The sequence below is a fragment of the Hyperoodon ampullatus genome, assembly GCF_949752795.1.
Source record: "Hyperoodon ampullatus genome assembly, chromosome: 6".
Taxonomy (NCBI): Eukaryota; Metazoa; Chordata; class Mammalia; order Artiodactyla; family Ziphiidae; genus Hyperoodon; species Hyperoodon ampullatus.
In genome coordinates, this window is record NC_136919.1 from 57,707,508 (window position 1) to 57,714,764 (window position 7,257).

At 41.4% G+C, this 7,257-nt stretch overlaps 1 pseudogene across 1 annotated transcript; it reads left to right on the forward strand.

Annotated features, from left to right (window-relative positions):
• Positions 1-1,099: 1,099 nt before the first annotated feature.
• LOC307054826 (putative monooxygenase p33MONOX) lies at positions 1,100-1,789 on the forward strand (annotated as a pseudogene). Its single transcript has one exon. The product of its transcript is annotated as a putative monooxygenase p33MONOX (transcript).
• Positions 1,790-7,257: the final 5,468 nt, after the last annotated feature.

Genomic DNA, 7,257 nt, shown 5'->3' on the forward strand with positions numbered 1-7,257 from the left:
CTGACTCTCCTGTGTTCTGCCGATTACCTCTAACCCTGAGCTAAGGGACCCACCTCTTTTTTCCTATACACATTTCTAATGAGAAGTGGATTAGCAAGAATCAAAGTGTGGTTCTTAGGAGGAAAAGCCACAGTATCCCAGGACAATGGTTTCTAATTCTTTGCCACACATCTTTGCTTTGGGGGCAGGGAGCTTGCCAAAGGAAAATTGCCTTTCCATACCCAAGGTGTGTGCGTACAACTTAACACTCCTTCCCAAAGGGTCAGGTCCAAAAGAAGGGCCTCAGAAATGTTGGTTGACTTTAATTGAACATAAAAATGATGACATTTTAGCCTGGATTTACTATTAAAATCATAAGCAGTTATTTTTACATTTGTGTGCCCCTTAAAACTTAAAAAAATATTTTCACACGCATTCTTTTATTTCACACACTTACACTTCCACTGTCTCATAAAACCAATGAGAACAAGGATTGTTTGATGTTACAAGAACCCTGTGAAGTAGACAGAGCAGGTATTTTATTCTCATTTTCTAAGACAAGGAAACTGAGGGTTCAGAGATACTGTGTTTTACCCAATGTCACTTAGCTCTTCAAGAGCAAAGTTAATGGCGGAGTCTGAGCCTCATGGCAGCCAGCACTTGTCGATCAGTGCCCGAGGCCTGAATACATTTTGTGGCCAGCACACCATGGCTCGGTTCCAACTGCACCACGTCCAACAGACATGGGTCTTTGAAGCCTTCTAGCGCAGGAGCTCAGGCCATAGGCAGCCCCATAGTGGCAGAGAAACAGAATCTCTGGATAAACTCTTCCAGGGAAGCTTTGCTAATTTGGGCGGCTGGACAATGTTCCTCATGAATATTTGTCAGCATGATTGTCACATCATTTCACTGTGGTCATAGGGACTCAGCTCCAGAATTCTACACAGTTAAAGCACCTGGACCCCAGTCTTACAATGGCTTTGAGAGAACTCCAAAGGCCTGCCCTTGAGCCTAGTGGGCCTCTAGGCAAGCTGTCCCTCCCCACCAGGATGTACTGTCAGTCATTCAGCCATGACAATGCCCTCAAGGGCCCTACACCATGTTACCTCTTCCTTCAGTTATGGGCAGCATCCCCTGGAAGCCAGTGATTCCAGACACAAGTATCAGAACCTTGCCAAAGTAGACTAAGGAGACGCCAGTATGCACACCACCTGCCATGACCCTATAGCGTTGACAATGTGGACAAGTGCTAAAGGCTACAACTACCCATGTTATCATGAATTCTCTGATCACAAAGGAGACCCGGGAGAGCATTTAGTGTTTTGAACAACATACAGGGCTGAAAGGTGCTGGCTGCACACCCCACAAGGGCTTTCCCACCGAGGGAGATCAAGTACATTCAAGTGGTAACAGCATGCCACAAACTAAAGCTACACAGTGGAGAGACAACAAAAAAAGAGAGGCAGCCTGCATTGGCCCAGACCACCCTAGCAGCACCCCTCACTCTTTCTCTAAGCAGAAACCCAGAGGCTGTTACACTACTGTTCTTCCACAGCTTTACCGGGCCCAAGCCCAGTGCCGTGGATTCTGTAAGTGGGTATAAGGACAGAAACTCAGATAAATGGAGCTTCTCTGAGCCAAGACCACTCCAGAAGTCTGACTCAAGTTTTGCCACCAGGCCTACAAAGAAGCCCAGAAGCCCTCTCCAACGGAGCTGATTCAGATCGAGGTCATCTGAATGGCTGAGGATCCAGCAACATTCAAGGCACCCAAGATGGACAGTCCAGTGATAGAAGGGAAGAAACAATGACTGCAGATCCATAATCTCAAACTTGAATGTGCTCATGCCTACTGAGTTCTAGAGCTCTTTCTATTCCAGGGACTCTGGGTAGAGGGTGTCTTGTTCCCTTTTACCTTACTACAGGAAAGGTTTTGTATTTGGGGGTTTAAGATGTTGAACTGAAGGTAGAGCTGGAGATATAATTGGCTTTTGAGAAACACTAGTGCAAAGCTTATCTTTATTGTATGGAAGAAGCCATTCTGTACTGCTTTAATTTACAGTCAGACTAAATCATTAACCAGTGATGTATGAGAGAACTCATTACCTATTTTTATATCATTCACCCTAAACAAACACTTTGATTATTGCTTATTAGGTAAATATTTGTGTTGTTCCAAAACCCAGGCTCCTCAGTTCCATTACCACTGGCAATGCCCCTAAAAAGCATTGGCAAATAGTGGAGTAGAGATATTGACTGACTAGTTTAGACAACTTTGGCCCTCTTGACCCTGTGCTGGTACTATGTGCTCTGGTCTTGTCAGTTAGGGGCACCTAAGATCTGATTGAGATCTGGGTACAATTAAAAATCAGACTTGGGGATTCCCTGGTGGCGCAGTGGTTGAGAGTCCACCTGCCGATGCCGGGTTCGTGCCCCGGTCCGGGAGGATCCCACGTGCCGTGGAGCGGCTGGGCCTGTGAGCCATGGCCACTGGGCCTGCGCGTCCGGAGCCTGTGCTCCGCAATGGGAGAGGCCACAACAGTGAGAGGCCCGCGTACCGCAAAAAAAAAAAAAAAAAAAAATCAGACTTGGTAGGCATTTCTTTGCTGAAACTGGACTCTTTCTGCCCTTTTAGTCGACCTAATGGATCCTTTTTCCGGCAGCCAGTTTTATTGTAGTACCTCTTGGGCCAGTGCTGTTGAAGGATGCTTTTTTGTGTGTGTCACACAGAGCAAGCACTTGTCTTACATATCCTTTTTTGCACTTTAAAATGTGATTAATTTAATTCCAATTTGGTTAAAAATCTTGTAAGGGAGAAGATTCAGTGTACTGGTCTGGAATGGATAAAAGGATGCTAAACTTTTTAAAAGTAAAGAAGATTGTAACTACAGTCAGATTATAGTTTTGAGGTTCATGTGAAATTAGTGTCACCCTATTTTGGTTTCCTTGTTTGGCCCAGGGGGTTGAAACTCTTTTTTTTCTGGATGATGGAGGAAATTAAGATTTTTCTATATGAAGGCATTTTTTTCCCCAAAATGAGCCTCATACATTTTATACATATATATATACACCTTACTAAGGACAGGAAATAAGAAAACTGCTTTCTATTTCTCACTGTATCTCATTGTTAAGACTATGTCCTATGTTAAGACTCACTGTCTTAAACGTTGTCTTAAATGCCTATAGTTTGTTGAATAGCATCTTGCCCTCATAAGCAACTGACCTTTTCATAGAGAGACCCTAGAGTCTAAAATACAAAAAAATTAATTGATGTATTCTGTTATGCTTGTATCTCTTACTTGTTCTGATAATAAAATCCTTACTATTTTCTCAAAAAAAAGGGAAGAGAAACTGAGACTTTCTACTCATATTTCAGCTCTTTATTTTTTCATTCTACCCCGTTTTCTACAAGCAAACAATGTTTATTGCTGAAACTTCACATCACTCCAACACGATTATCATCTTTGTATAACAGATGAACGTTTTATCTTTAAATCTAAGACACCATTAACTATAAAGACATATAATATATCACTCCACAGAAAACAATGCAGTCAATTAAACTATGCTTAATCATGGGACAAATCCTTACTTCAGAGATAACAAAATGTGGAGCTGTATGTGTCTTAGAATTGATGAAAGGGAATAACTGAGTTACTTACACTTCAGTTTGCTAATTTATAATATGTAATAGTTAACTTATGGAATTGCTGTGTTACTAGTTCCAAGTTTTGCTTCTTACAGATGTGGGCTAAAGAACTTCTCTGACAAAAAGGCAACAGCTCAGCATCTCATATGAAGAGGTAGAAGAGGTTTCCTCACTGAATGAGGATTCCCAGAGATGGACATTATGTCCAAAATAGGACTCTGTTGCATTGCTTCCTCCAGAGGAGGGGTTGGAAAGCCCAGGGAAATATTTCAATAGTCTTAGAACCAGAAACAGACATAATAAGAGAGAATGAGGAAATCTGGTAGAAAATGCTGTTTTATTGGCTAATGCATGCACAGTCCTGCTGAAGTTACAAAATCAATTTCTAATCCTTCCTGGGGGGACATACATGTCCCTTTGTCTTGCACAGCCCATGTTTATGCCTGTTTTCCCAACATTACTAAAATTTTTTTTTTTTTCAGTACGCGGGCCTCCCACTGCTGCGGCCCACCCCCGCACCGCGGAGCACAGGCCCCGGACGCGCAGGCCCAGCGGCCATGGCTCACGGGCCCAGCCGCTCCGCGGCACGCGGGACCCTCCCAGACCGGGGCACGAACCCGCGTCCCCCGCATCGGCAGGCGGACTCCCAACCACTGCACCACCAGGGAAGCCCCTACTAAAATTTTTATCAAATGGAAAAGGACTTAGAGGAGTCAAGACAATTTTGTGAAAGAACAAGGTTGGAGGATATACACAGCTTAACTTCCAGATTTATCATAAAGCTACAAAATACTCTGACATTGGTTTAAGAATATATAAATCTGTAATCCAAAAATAAACACTTTATTTACAGTCAATTGATTGTTGATCAGGAAGTCAATGTGATTCAATGGAAAAGGATACTTTTTACAAATTGTGCTGGACACTGAGTATCTGTAAGGGAAAAATGTGAACCTTGATCCTTACCTCACACGTTATACAAAAACTAACTCAAACTGTGTCACAGACCTAAATACAAGAACTAAAACTATAAAGATTCTAGAGGAAAAGTTAGGGGGAAAATCTTTATGACATTCAGCTAAGCAAAGAATTCTCATATAGGACACACAAAAAACCCAAGCCATAAGAAAAAAAATTGGTAAGTTGGACTTGATAAAATTCAAAAATATTTCCCCATCAAAAGAACAATCAAGAAAATGAAAAGTCACAAATTTGAAAAAAATCCAGAATATATAAAGAACAGTGACACCTTAAGAAAAACCACACAATTTTAAAGAAATGAGTGGAAGATTTAGACACTTCCCCAAAAGTTATATGAATGAGTTCCCATTATGGTCAAGCGTCTCCATGAGGAAGTGATACTTCCTGGTGATAGTTATCAAATGCCTCATGGAGGGGGCCTTTGCCTGCTCTTCAGCAATGGCTGAGCCTGGTCAGGAACTTAGCTGGAGACCCACCAGCCCAGCTCCACACTTAGTAGAGTCTTCTGACTTTGCTGTAGAATTCAGATCTCCTGTGGTCACAAAGTCACCTCCACTATGCAAAAACCTTGTTGGCCCTACATGGATACTGTAATAACCACAACTTCATAGGCCCCAGGAGGTTTCAGTATTTTTCATTTCCTCTTTTTACGGTGTTTAAATTTTCCAAACTAGTGATCAAAAAACACAACCTGAACCACAACCTGATATAGAGACCCAAACTTGACAGATAATTCCCATCCTCATGCCCTCCCATCTGTTCCACTAAAATATAGTCTTCATGAAGGTGGAATTTTTGCCAGGTTTCTTCACTGAAGCATGCCCAGCACCTAGAAAAATGACTGACACATAGGAGGTGCTCAGTAAATATTTGTTGAATGTAAATAAATTTTCTTGTAAGATCATCTTGAAAGAGCCAAGATATGTGGTTGTTTCAATTATAAGAATTGACACAATTTCTACCCTTCTCCAAATCTTCACACAGATCCATTATTTTAACAGTAGATGAATTTAAGATGTTGCTTTGACATCTTTATCAGGGACCAGATGTTTAAACAAGATAGAAGTTAACTTTTTGTAATAAGAGTAAGTCTTTATATAGCTTTACACCAACCTATTTACATTATTAACTGATATCATCTTTACAATAACCTTATGAGGAAGGTATTAATACCCCCAATTTACAGATGAGAAATGTGAGTCACAGAAAGTTTTAGTAATTTTCCCCAAGTGACACAGCTAATTAAGTCACAGATTTGGATTTGAACTCAGGAACTGCCTCCAGAATCTATGCTTTTAACCACTATATACCCATGCTTCTCAACTTTTAATGTATATACAAATTTTGAGGAGATTTTTTTTAAAGTGATTATAATTCAGCAGGCCTGAGGTGGAGCCCAAGATTCTGCATTTCTAATAAGCTCCTAGGTGCTGCTGACGATCTGAGGACCACACTTTGATTAGCAAGGTACTACACTGAACCACCTCTCCCGAGAACATCCAAGGAAGCAGGCAGTCTAGAGATATGGGCTGGTTCTGTACCATGAGGTAGTCTAAGGAGGCAGGTGCCTTCTTTCTATTCATCATCCACTAGGGATTGCCCTCATCTACATGGTCAAAAATGAACCCCTACCACCATAGCCACATTCCAGTCTTTGGAAAGAGAGAAAGAGAAAGCGGAGAGCAAGCAGCTTCCTTTTAAAGGCATGACCAGAAGTTACATATCACTTCTACACACTGTTCATTAGCCAGACTTGGTCATGAGGTCACACCAAAGCTGCAAGAAAGGTGGGGAAATGTAGTCTCCAACTGGACCAATGCACAGCTAAAACTCAGGAGGTTCTATTATTGAAATAAAGTTTCGTAATGAATTAATGTAGATTGGTGAGACAACTTACAGTCTCTGCCACAGTAGATTTACAAGCCTGTGATTTTCATCACATCTTGTTATCTCTTTCTTCTTAGTGTGAGCCAATACAGTATATCTCCTTTCCCCCCATCTTCTGCTGACCTGCACAGGAGTTCCTTTGGGTCTAGAAAAACCCATTTTACAACTAAGTAATCTTCCTTAATTTGATTCCTCCAAAGCTCTGATTAAATGGAAAGAGGGAGTCCATTCTTGCACACCCTAAAAATAGTACCTTACAATGAATAAATAATAAGCATTTTAAACATCTGAGTCCCCCCTCCCCATCTTTCTTTAGCCACATTTCATTAGTGGCCCATCACCTCTCAACCTCTACCTGATCCTCAGGAAATGCAGTGAAGCTGGAAATATTGTCCTTGAATTGATTTTGATTAATTTTTCCTCTTTCTCCAACTAGAAATCTTGATAAGCAGCTTTTTGGTTTCTTATCTCTATTATAGCCAGAGTGGTCCCTGAAGAAAATATAGTGAAAGTAATTCATTCTAAGTTAATGTGATTTGAATCAAGTTTAGGCAAAGACTGGGAGGCTGCCCTCATTTTTATTGGAACATCTTAGCCTAAACCTAGCAACTCAGAGACATTTGGATTAGGCAACTCACACAATGCACTCGTCCTGCCAGCAGTCACGGATGAGTTGGCTGGAAGTAAAGAATGCAGTGAGGGTCTGTGGTAGCTTAATACATCCAGTCACTTGTGCAGGTTATAAGAAAGGGCTTACGAGTC